Genomic DNA, 13,641 nt, shown 5'->3' on the forward strand with positions numbered 1-13,641 from the left:
TGTGAGTCTCTAAATGTCTCCCCTGAGGTCCTAGGTGGCTTTAGAAGTGTACTCTTTTTGTGGATTGGGTCATAAAGAACTAAAGTCAGAATGTAAGATCTTTGACCGGGATGAATTTGGTTGGTATATAGTTGTGGGTTCATTTTAGAGCCTTGGGCACTCATATTTTAGGTTAGACCTGTGCCCTTTTAACTAGTTACAGACTTCATTTCATTTATTAATTTTAGTTCATTTTATCATAACTAGCTTTTAGTGGGGATGTTTTATTTTCCTAATCAGCTGTTATTCTGTAAAAGTATTGTTATTGCTTTCCTGGCACAACATTTCACAATGTACTTCTGCCCAAGGCTGCTCGAAAACTGTACATGATAATCTATCTAGGACTGCCACTGCAAAAGTGCGTAGTCAGCCTCCTCACTTAGACACATGACCATGCCGGGCCTGTTTCTCAGAACAACAATATGTTTTTTTTTAAAACTCAATACAGGCCAAAGAAGGCTACAGGGGTCATTCCAACCAGGAGATCCATCCTGTGCTGTATTCCATTTCATTGACGTTGCTGACCTCAGCCCTATCTCTACAGCCAACAGAGGAGACAGCGGGCAGACCCCTGCTTTTCAGGTATGGAGGTGGGTGTTCCTTCCATGGACTAAATACGGGCAGAGAAAAGGGCTAACACTGCCATGCTCTCGCATAGAAGCTAGGAAGTGTGGGTAGGAATTCTTAAGCACATATTTATTCCAGTATGCTGGAGTTGTTTATTTGCTTTTCACTTCTGGTAACAATCCTGATTGTGCTCTCTTTTATCTTCCTAATAATGGCAGCTCATGCATTTTAGCATAGATTGCAGTCTTTTCAATAAATGCATTGAAAACTGTCCTGCATCTCTTTGTCTGCCGATGTGTGTGTGTGTGTGTGTGTGAGACCTGTGCTAATGAGAGAAAAGGATATGATCTGCCGACCACAACTCTTCTGAGGAGTCACAGAGAGTCATGCGTCAGGCTGGCACAAATCACCTTTATGTCTAGGTTTTGTTGAGGTGCTGTTAGCTAACCAGAACGGTTAGGCCAACATTTACCAGACGGTGTAGAAATGACTCAGTCCCCCTTCACACTGTGGTGTTGCTGCCCAAACCCAGCAGTCTTATCCCCATGAAGAGAGTCCTCCAGCAGTATCCAACCTGCACTCCACTGTGGTCAGTGCCAAACTGCACAAACATCTCAGGCTACCACGGCCATTAAATATCGTTGGCACATGTTGCTTCATGACAGTAGTTCTACTTAAAACTTTTGAAAGTCATATCTCTGGTTCTCAACCCTAATTGGACTTTTGGTATTTTGTTAAATGGTAATCTATTTTTTACATTTGTTTTGAGATTTGTATTGCTTTGCATTTCAACTATTACTGTTTTAGTATTTCACAAATACTTTACACATTGCCTCTAAGTTAAGCCTGTCTGCTCTGTACCATAGCTACAAAGGGGTCGAGCTCAAGTTTATTTAGTGACTTTAATGGTTCACCCTGACCAGGACTATGATTATTACTTAAAGTGGCTACCTACCACCCTCAACTAATAACACAATTTCTTACGGTGAGTACCCCAGTGCTACACAAACTGAAATGAGGATGCAAATATAGCAGCGGGGTCACAGCTTCCAGCACAATGAAAAGATTCTGGCATACTGAGGCTTATTCACCTAGTGGTGATGTCTCAGAGACAAGATGGCGTTAAATCTCCACCAAAAGAGGGACTCAAAGAGAGAGGACAGAAGAGAGGCAGAAGATGGTCATCAGAAGAGAGGGAGTTGAGAGTGACCCTGTAAGAAGAAAAGTGAGTCCCTTCCCAGGTGATGGCTGGGGATGGCACTAAGCGGGGTGAAGTGAAGGCTCCTGGAGACATGAAGGTGTCTCCCTCTATGGTGAATTACCTTGGAGAGTAGGTAGTAAGGAACCACAGGAGAGACAGAGAAAGGAGGGGAAGGAATTGCATGAATGGGCAAGTGAGACGCCCACATGTGCAGGTTTGTCGGTAGATCTCCATCAGTCTGGATTCCAAACCAACCACAGCACCGAGACAGCCCTGACTGCAGCCACCAATGGCAACAAGGCCCTCCTGGACCACGGCAGAAAGGTAGCCCTCATCATTCTGGACCTGTTAAATGCATTCGCCACCGTGTCCCATCACATCCTGATCAACAGACTCCACCACATCTGAATCCAGGAATAAGCCCTCAAATGGATTGCATCATACCTCACTGGAAGAAACCAGAAAATACATCTCCCACCGTTCACCTCAGAACCCAAGTAGATCATATGCGGCGTCCACCAAGGGCATCCCTCAGCCTTTCCCTCTTCAACAGATACACAACAGCCTTGTTCAACACAGTTAGATCACACGGACTCAACATCATCTTCTATGTTGAACACACCCAGCTCATCTTCTCGCTGTCAGAAGACTCCTCCACCACCAGAGCCAACTTCCATATGATGAACATTGCTTACTGAAGGAAGGACAACTGTCTCAAACTCAATTCAGACAAGATGGAAGTCCTCATCTTTAGGACTAACACCTCGCCATGGAATGATGCATGGCGACCTGCCGAACTCGGCCCATCCCCTGCCCCGACAGACCACGCCTGCAACCTTCGCTTTATTTTGGGCAGCAAGCTATCTATGGAGAAACAGATATACAGTCTCATCTGCTTGCTTCTACACCTTACACATGCTCCGCAAGATCGTCAGGTGGATCACAGTAAATACCAGAATGACCGTCACACAGGCCCTCGTCACCAGTAGGCTGGACTACGGGAACACACTCTACGTGGGAATCACCACACGCCTCCTGGAGAGCCTACAGACAATACAAAAAACAGCTGCAAGACTCATCCTCGACCTCTCCAGATGGACCCAAATAACACCCCACCTCAAGAAGCTTCTTTGGCTCCCGATCCAGAAGAGATACCAGTTCAAGTTTTGACCCACAGACAAAGCCCTGAACAACGAAGGACCAGCATACATTAACAAACACATGACCTTCCATCAACCGCTCAGACATTTATGATCCGCCTCACTCTTCTTCGCAGACAACCCAGAATCTGTTGAGGCATCAGCAGAGGATGCTTCTTTTCACAACTGGTGGCCAAAGCTTGGAACTACATTCCACTGCACCTTAGGACTGTCTCAAAGCTGCAGCAATTCAGGAAATAACTCAAGACCTGGCTGTTCGAATGAACATATCAACATGAAGCAGTAAGCAACCCCAGTGCCTTGAGTCCCTTACGGGTGATTGATTTGCTGCACTTTCTAAATACTTGATTGATGGCAAAGGGAAGACAGCACTTCCAGGACAGTGGTAGTGAAGGATCTTAGGAGCGGTCCTAACACCAGGACCTCTAACGATTCATGAAAAGAATGGCAGGCAATCATATCAAACTTCCTTTGCTGGCATAGCACTCTCAATTGACATCCTTTTATTATACTATGTAAACTTCTCAGAAGCCTTATTACTAACCATCCACAATCTATGTTCAGGACTCAAATCCTTTTTTTATCATATGGGTCTTCCAGAGCAGGTCTAATAACCTCTGCATCATCTCTTTGTAGAGCACACACATCACAGCAGATATTATGGTCACTTTGTATCTGTAAATATATCTGAAGGATGTTCTTTTCTTATCCAGCAATCCATTTGTAACTAAAGGTAAACAGTTTCAACAGCTATTGAGTCAGATGGAACATAGTGTCTGTATTGTGTTAGTATGTGACTTGACTGCATGACTTCTTGCTACACCACTTACACTCTAGAATTTGTGAAAATAAGTATACAGAGGAAGGACTTGTCAATTTCACTGTGCATTTGTTTCACTATGGATAGACGAGGGAACACAGGTAGATGCTTACCACTACACACACATGCACTGTAAAGAGGTTTGGAAGACAGAAGTGTCCATTCACCAACAAACAGTGGAAGAAGGTGGTCATTCCATGTAACAGTATGGAGGCAGACTTCTACTCTGAACCGTAGAAAAAATTATAAAAGTGATGGGCAGTATGCTTGGATTTTATTGGCTATTAGTAATTGCTCTGGCTGCATTCCTGTCCATTGCCCAAAATACCACAACAGACAGAAATTAGCCAAAAGCAAATCCAAGTTATCCTCGTTGGTATAATGTTTGATTTAATCTCAGCCATTTTTTTATATCCTAGGGCACATTCAGGTGCTTCCCCTTTGACCACTAATTCAAACATTCCACCCATCTCTTTTTTGTTGTTCTAAGTGGGATGCGCTAAGCACCACAAGGATGCGTAGAGAGGTCCCCGGGTTCAAGCCTTACCTCCCTGATGAGGCCCAAGAAGGCCAAACCTACTTTGGTTTTTGTGTTCTTGGCTAAAGGGTACCTGGTCTGGCATTTTGGACTGGACTGTTCCTGTTGGCACCGGATCAAGCCTGGAAGACATTACTGCAATATAGGTACTAGAGAATGTGGGATATGAGCCAAGCAGTAAACCTCTCTGAGACACATAAAGGATTTGATTCCTTAACTAAGGTAGACAGTGCTGTTAATCCTATCTCTAAGAAAATATCAGGTGCCAGATACATGCCAGATGTAGGCCCAGCAAAAGAACAACTAAACATGGGGTAATAGCAAGTTGCGCCAGTGCCCTCAACCACCAAAACAATGTTCTAACAAGACATAGGAAAGTGAGTAACCAGCCCATCCAACAAGACCCCAACTGTGGACTTTTCAGCCTAGAGTTTTTTTCAAAACAAAAAAATGGCTACCAAACCAACGACATTCATAAAGTGGGATTTGGTTTTAGACTGGTCACCCCACCACGTGCCAAGACTATTTTATCCAGTACTTTTTAGTTTTCAGCCACCCTCATTAAGAATAATAATAAGCATGGGACTAGCTATCTTATGAGCATGGGGACTGCTACTGACAAACGTGAGATGCTGAAAAGTGCACCACTGATATGATGCCACGTCTATGAGGGGGATAGGTATTGGTCAGGGGGAATGCATGCGTGGGGAAACGGGGTTGGGACAAGCAGTACAATGGATTTGTAGTTTCAGTTTTCTCATAACACAATATTCACCAAATAAGGGGTGCTTTGTATTCAATGGGTAGGGAAACTGAAGTAGAAGGGTAAGCATGTGAGAAAGACCGACCTGTAAACACCACCTTTACTTACCTAGTGGTCTTAGCAACTGGCTTCAGGCGACGTGCAGATATCACGTGATCGGATTCTGCAGGCAAGGCTGGCTGCTCAATGCTGCTCGTCACATCATCAAACTGCTAGGCTACACTCCCTGTCCCTATCCTAACACCTGGGCAGCAGCCACAGTCTATGACTTCCAGTCTGCCTCCTTTCCAATGTGACTTTATCTTACAAAGGAAGACTGACAGACAGTTGGTGTTCCATTGGAAGTTTGGCGCCAACAGCCAATGTTCTGTTGCAATATTTGTTTAAATTTATTTGTTGCATTAATATATTGCAAACGCAGTGCATAAAGCGGTCAGCGTCCAGTACATTATACACAACAAGAGATGTAAGGCATCTATCACAAGGAACCAGGTCATAAAGATAACAATAGGAATGGGTGGGAAGTCAGAGTAAGCGGAGAGCTTTATAATGTGGAATGGTAGGAGTAGTACAGAACAACAGCGAGGAATGAGAGCATCTCGTATGGAGTCTGGGTGACTGCATCTCTCCGCTGGACTGGCTGTTGAGGCAGCACAATTGGATCTGATGCTAGAGAATGAGACTCTTAATGAATCAGTACTCTTTCCCATCTACTTCTTGTTCTTTGGTTCAACTTTCTTAAGAACATTTTGGATTGGACATCAGTCCTGCCCTGAAAGATCCGGGAAATAAAGGAGATGGAGGAAAAACATTGAGGTGTCCAGAAGTTACAAGCAAACTGGGAGGGACTTAAAGAAATAGCATCTAGGATGGGAAAGCCAGGAGAGGTAAAGGAAGAATGGAAGGAGCATAGACGTCAAAGTGGGTAGTGGGTGAAGAAACGGTAGAAAAGAGACAAGCAAGAGGCACAAGAGTCACTGGGGGGCTAAAAAATATATGGCTTAAACAAGTAAGTTTTCATTTTTTTGGTGGTTATATTCTGGATCTCTCAATGTATATGGAGTGAACTCCAGAATGCAGGCACTCTACAGGAAAAAGCTACATTTGTATCTTCTAGGGTTCTATGTTCAGAGCAAAGTACTGCATTCTTCTAAGATTTCTGATTGGTCCTGAATGCTTGAGTAAGTTGTAAGAGTAACCAGGTCACTGCAGATGCAGGGCACTGTATGTAATGCAGGCTATCCTAAATGTAATCCTCGCCCAACGAGGCAACCTGTACTGTTCTCTGAATACAGGAGAAAGTCATTTTTTTCTCATAGCAGAGAAAAGCCCAGTTACACAATGGTAGGGAGTAACAACACTTATAAATGCATTGCAGCTTTCAAGTTATACACCATCTTCTACAAGCACCTAATTTTTAAAAGATCAAGCAAAACATTAACAATAGGAAGAATTCCACCTCAGCATAGGGAGCTGGTGTAAGAAACAGCAGGCTAATCGCCATCAGTATAACTTTTTTAGCCAATAGCACAGTACTGTAACTGAGCAGATCCTGGAAAAGTAATGGATCAGTACCATTCAAACATCACATGGCGGCCTTGTGTGGCTATGTTGTACTCTTTGTATCTATGTCATCCTCTCCTCAATGACAACGACACAGGGGTGGAGTGTGAGAAGGAAAACGAATCCCTACCATGCCCTCTCCTTAAAAGAAAGGCTAAGTGGATAGGATCTGTAACCCACAGCCCCAGAAAGAGGATATCTAAGGTGCTACCTTCAGAGGCTGCTCCTTTCGTGCTAGGTCCTTGGACAGCATCATTGCGAAATGGAACAGTGTCCTGTGAGAACAATACAGCATTAAAATGGAGCACGAGTACACCGTGCAGTGTGTTACTATTTTTCCTCATGGATGAAGCTTTAGGTGGGACAACGTACACAAATACTTTAAAGCTGTGGAGACTGTCATGCACACATGATGACTTTGCACTTGGATTTCATGTGCGGCCTGGGCAAATCCCAGGACTACCTGCACAGTGGAAACTCTTGTTTTCTGAGACTGCGTGAGCAGAAGCTCATCTATCTGTGCCATCTCTGAACTGTGAGAACCAGGCTGGCACAGTTAACAACTGAAATGGATTGCATACGTCCCATAAATTTGATAGTCAAGTTAGGAAAGAAGCAGTCAAGATATGCCAAGAGAACCACCAGTATTCTCAGCCCAGCCTGTTAGCAGACCTTTCAGAGGGCAACTGGGAATCACTGGGAAACATGTTTTGCCAAATCAAGTCAAACTTATTTGCCTAACTAGTCAATATAAAGTTTTTTTGATCTGTCAGCGCAAGATGACGTAATTGAATCCACCACATTTCACGCCTTGATATTAAGAATCTTTGCCGTTTCCAAATAACAGGTTAATTCGATGACATCACATAAAAGAATGAACCTTTGATCTTGATCACTCAGGAAGCTAAACGAAGAAACTTCCATAGTAAAACCAGTTGTTCGAGTGAATGTTAATTATACAAAATATTTCTCAATGACATTATTTGATCACTATGCTAGAAGTCCTTATACCAGAAAGTGATAGGATAGGTTGTTGAAGACAATTCGGAGGATTGTTCTGCTTTTTTTAATACCAAGCATTTGCTCATCACAGTGAGACTGTTAAAGTTAACCATGTCAATGTTTTGAATTGAGGGAGTTTAGGGCCATGTATACCCTTTCAGAGCCCATGGCATTTTAGCCCATGTATGTGACAACTGCGCTTCAACAACATTCTCAGGAAGAAAACCTTCTATCACCATTCTTCAAGAAGACTTGTTCACTTCAATCTGGCGCTGGGGCACTGTAAATGGCCTGGGCAGTGCTATGCCAGAGGTAAGAGTGGGCAGCATTCTACTAAGAATAAATGTGGGCACCTTTTTTTTTAACACATGAAATATGCCATTAAGCCCACTGATATGCATTGCCTGGGCTTTGAATCGACTGAGCACATGCCTAGTGGCAAATCGTATGTTTAACTGTACAACAAACAAGGTGGAAGGAATGATTCTGTCATCATATTTTTTCATTATTCATGCAAATGCACAGTCTATCACTCCACAAGTGCCATCTCAGTACTATGCCGGGACAGAAATCCAGATTGTGAGGGATGCAACAAAATACATTTTATGACAAGACCGGGGGCTCCTATTATGCTTTCTTTTGTTTATTTTAAATAGCAGCAGTCAAGACAAAGACTACAAATCCCAAGATGCAAATGTTAGTAGCCAATGGGATGAAACGTGTAGTTCTAAGTAATACACCAATCACGAATGAGCTGCTCCCATATTACTTATCTTGACCGTGAACAACCCTCTTTTCTTGCTGCTCGCAGTCAAGATAAGTATATTTTCTCAATATTAACATTTTATACATACTGGTGGATATTAACTGTGTATTTATTTGTCTATGCGTGTCTGCTTATCACGCGGTTTCTTTCTCTCCAGTCAGCTTGTAGCCACACATTGCTTTGCGCTCCTGCCTCACGCACGCCTGCTATTTCCGAACCTTTGACGTTCCCATCAGCTTGCTGTCGCCATTTTTTTATGACAGTTGAGGAGAAATGTCAAATTCATACCTTTGCTGTGCTTCAACTCTACTGCTCTCCAGTTTACCTTCACTGGATAGTCCGACCGCTTGCATTCCGGTCCTCCTGAAGGTTACCTCTGTATTTTTGCCGTTTCCTTGCCGGCCGGCCGGCCCCTCCCTTTTTTCCACCCATAGGTGGAGCCATAGCATTTTCCCCTCCTTTTGACAGAGGAGTTAACCCTTTCTTCACCAGGCTTTTATATTTAACAGTATTACCCATTAATTGTCATGGAGATTGATAGTTTTCCTTTTTCCCATGCTCTGAATGAGGAGGAGGAGGCTATTAAAGAAAACTTGAATGAGTATATTCAACTCTCTGTGGAGCAGGCAGTCTCTGCCTCAATGGATAAACTGTCAACAAATTTAGAAAATTCAGTTTTTAATTTGGTTTCATAGACGATTTTGGCCCAGTCTGCGGGGGATAGCAGAAAGCGTCCTTCTTCTACAAACGTTCCTAAGGTGGTGCTATTGGTTGGTGAGGATCCCGCACAAAAGGCAGAGGACTTTGTTCCTCAAAGGCCTCCCTTACAGGAGGGGATAACAAAAAACATATTGTCTAAAAAATGTACCTCTAAATCTAAGCACTTGTCTTCCCCATTATCATATCAAAAATCCTTGATACGGATGAGGATTTACAAGATGCTGACTCCGATACAGGTAAATCAGACAATGATGAAGGGAACTTGTTTCCCCCCCTCCTCCCAAGAAAGACAAACATTCGGCTCAAGAGCTTTCCAAACCTTGTAAAATTACTGACACAGAAGGGGTTCCTATGTTTCACCCAAATGATATCCATTACCCACATTACACAGAATGGTTTCCTCCGGACCATGTGGCAAAGTACTTAGCTTCTAGACTACGCACTCCTCTGGACAAGCAAATCAGAGCAAAATTCCTCACCCTTCCCTACAATCAAAAATAACTATTACTCCTGCTATTGACCCTTCTTCTCTTATTACCTTTTTTACAAAGTTTGGCAAAGATCCCCGCAAGGGAGTGGATAAGGCATGGCCCGGTCCACATGCCAGGACAAACATCAAGGGGCCTCCAACCCACATTTTGTTGACCTGGCTAAAGTAGCTCGTTTGGATAATGCTCCTGTTAGCCCAGTTGACTTGTGTTTATGGGCTCAGCGAGCTATATGTTTACTGGGTAATGCACAACTCAGCGATCACCCATGAGTGCAGGAAGGGACTCCTGCTCAAACTCAATCCCAAAGTGGTAAATCTGGCCATTACGGATCCAGGTATTAAGAAAGAAGGTCTTCTTTTTAGGGACTCATTCATAAAAGAGCTTAGTAAATATGTGGCAATGTTTGCTTTTCTGGACAAAGCTCAGCAATCTCTTGAGAAGATGTTTTCAAGTCGGGGTTTTGCCAGGGCTGGCAGAGGCAGGAAGCGCTTTGCCGGTCACACATACAATAACCAGGGTTTCCGTGGTGCCTACAACAACTCTTACCAGGAGTATAGACCACAGTTCTATCCACAGAGAAGCTGTATTTTCTGCAACAAAGGCAACATGAGTTCCCGATATGCCTGCCATCCCTGTAAGTCACCTTTCTGGCCATCCTACTGTAGGAGGTCGACTTTTACTATTTCTTCCAAAATGGCAGTCAATTATTGAAGATCCACAAGTTTTAAACACCGTTCAAGGATATACTATTGAGCTTTACTCAAAGTCTTTTCAGTCAAAGCGTCCTCATCCTCCCCAGTTTTCCACAGAAATTACAAACTTAATTTTGTTAGAGATTCAAACTCTTCTCGAAAAACAGGCAATCGTCCCTTCTCCACTCGAATTTTCAGTCTTCATCAGTTCAGTGTTTCTAGTCCAAAAGAAGAACAGAAAGATGCGCCCTGTTATCAACTTGAAACATTTCAATCAATTTGGCGTTTACCAACATTTCAAAATGGAAACTATCTTGGACCTCAGAAACTCTCTTCTTCAGGGCGACTGGATGGTTAGCTTGGATCTTCAGGATGCGTATCTCACCGTCCCCATGCATCCAGACTCCAGGAAGTACTTATAATTCCAGTGGCTAAACCAGTCTTTTCATTTCTCCTCTCTGCCTTTCGGCCTCTCTTCTGCTCCATGGTGTTTCACAGAGGTCATGAAGCTAGTGGTAGCTTTTCTCAGAGCTCAAGGAGTCAGGTTGATCATTTACCTGGACGATATCCTGCTTATGAGCCAAAATTGTTTGTCTCTTCTATCTCACGTTCAACTAACTTGCACTCTTCTGACAGATCTCAGTTTCATTATCAACGACGAAAAGTCATCTCTAATTCCAATCCAACAGATAGAGTTTTTAGGTTTTCTAGTTGATTCCGTCTCGGCTACTCTACTCTGTCCCCCAGCAAAAAAAAAAGTCCATAAAATCAGAAATTCTTCAAACTTTATGCAATTCTCTTATATGCATCAGATTCCTAGCAAGGATAGTAGGCTTTTGTCTTCTTCAATTCAAGCCATATTTCCAGGCCCGCTTTATTATCGGGCCCTTCAAAGGTCATCTTCAAAAAGGTTTTGCTTATTCAGACACTACTGCCCTAGGTCAGATCCCTTGGCACTAGCCTTCAATGCTTTTTCCTCAGAAATGGTCAATTTCTCTCAATTACCCTTTTCACCCGTTCATTATGATCAACAGATTAATAGCACAGGTAAGACATCAACATGCAGTGGTGGTTCTCATAGCCCCCTTTTGGCAATCCCATGTGTGGTTTCCCACCCTCCTGGAGCTATCAATAGACTTCCTCTTTCTTCCTTTCCGGATCTTCTGTCCAATTCTCTTAGTCTTCCTCACAGTTTAATTTTAGAGAATCTCCTTACCCTACCAGCTCAGAAAATATCAGGGAATCCTAACCAATCCCTGTTCATCGAACACTTGGGCTCCAGGAACAAAAAAAGGCGTTCAGATCAGCTTTGTCTTTGTGGCATAGCTGTTGCATGGGAAAACATATTGATTCCCTTTCAACAGATGTAACCTTTATTGTTAATTTCCTTGCAGCAGAAGCTAGTAAAGATAAGACTTACTGCACCATTAATATGTATAGGTCGCCCATTTCTTCTTCTCACCCTTATATTAATGGAAAGCCAGTTGGAGAACACCCATTGGTCTGCCGTCTTTTGAAGGAGTAAAATTTTCCAATCCTCCTCAGCCAAAATACACTACTTTGTGGGATGTTAATGATGTATTTCACCTATTTGTACACAGCAATTAATTTGGTAAATTATAAATAGTGAAAAATAGGTATCAAGGAAACCTATGTATTTCTGAAATGGGTACAAGATATTGGAGTTTAGAAGGAGTGGTTATTTGCAAATCTCTGAATTTGTAGGTACCTAGCATGTGAATCTCAGGATATTTCTCAAAATGACTTTCTTATACACGGTCTTTCATTTGGGAGGCGCAAATGCAGAGAAAGACAATTTGTTATAACACTTGTTTAGTTATTCTTGTGTGGGTAGACCTAGTACCCGTGACAGGAAACAGCCCAACACTCAATTTGAACACATCACATGTTTCCACTGAAAACTTTTTGCAAAGTGCCTAGCTGTGGATTTTGGGCTATAGCTCAGCCGGCACCAAAGGAAACCTAGCAAATCTATACATTTTTTAAAAATAGACATCTAGGGTAATCCAGTATATGGCGACTTGTGAGGCTATCACCAGGTTCTCTCAGCCAGAATCCTTTGCAACAAACCTCAAAATGTGTCAAAAATAAAATAATAATAATCACATTTTCCTCACATTTCTGTGATGCAAATTTCTGGAATCTGAGAGAAGCCACAAAATTCCTTCCACCCAGCAGTTCCCCAAGTCTCCTGATAAGAAAATGGTACCTCATTTCTGTTGGCAGGCCTAGTGCCCATAATCTGTTTTTGCAAGTAGGGGCACATGCATTTTACATCCCAGGCACGGCAGCCATCTAGGGAAACATACCAAACCCAGATATTTCTGAAAACTAGACACCCAGGGGAGTCCAGGGAGGTGTGGCTTGCGTGGATCCCCTAACATTTTCTTACCCAGAATCCCCTGCAAAGCTCAAATTTACCTAATTAAAAACAAAAACTTTTCCTCACATTTCTATGTGGGATCACCACACCTGCACAAATTCCTACCACCCAAAGTTCTCCTCGGTCTCACGATCAAAATTATACCTCACTTGTGTGGGTACCCGAGGCAGTCAGTCTAACAATGTAAAAAAAAAAAAAAAACGCTTATGAAAACGCTTTGGTGCCCCCTCAATCTCTACATGTTTTTGGCCCTTCCCTGTCACAGGCACTTTAACCACCCACACGAGGTATGATTTTCATTGGGAGAGTGAGAGGAACAATGGGTGGCAGGAAATTTGTGCTGGTGCGGTGATCCCACACAGATATGTGAGGAAAATGTGACTACTGTAGATAAATTTGAGGTTTGCAGGGGATTCTGGGTTAGAAAATGTTGGGGGATCCACGCAAGCCATACCTCCCTGGACTCCCCCAGATGTTATGTTTTCAGAAGTGTCTAGGTTTGGTAGGTATCCCTAGATGGCTGCTGAGCCCAGGACCAAAAACGTAGGTGCCCCCTTGCACAAACAGGTTGTTTTGTGATGGATAATTTTGATATCTCCACAACACATATTGGGCCCTTCACTGTAGCAGGCACACTGCCAACCCACAAAGGCTAGGTACAATTTTTTCATCCTGAGACCGTGGGGAGAACTGGTTGGTAGGAAATTTCAAGAAAAATATGGCACAGAAATGCAGGGAAACTTTGATTTTAGTCACTTTGAGTTTTGCAAGGTATTGTGGGTACAAAGCTTGTTGGGATCCACAAAAGGAACACCATCCTGTACTCCGCCGGGGCCTAGTTGTTAAACTAAAGTTGGTAGATTTTCCCTAGACAAGAAGCAAGCATGCTACCAAGTCTCTTAATTCTGTGATGTC

Source organism: Pleurodeles waltl, chromosome 6, assembly GCF_031143425.1.
Source record: "Pleurodeles waltl isolate 20211129_DDA chromosome 6, aPleWal1.hap1.20221129, whole genome shotgun sequence".
NCBI lineage: Eukaryota > Metazoa > Chordata > Amphibia > Caudata > Salamandridae > Pleurodeles > Pleurodeles waltl.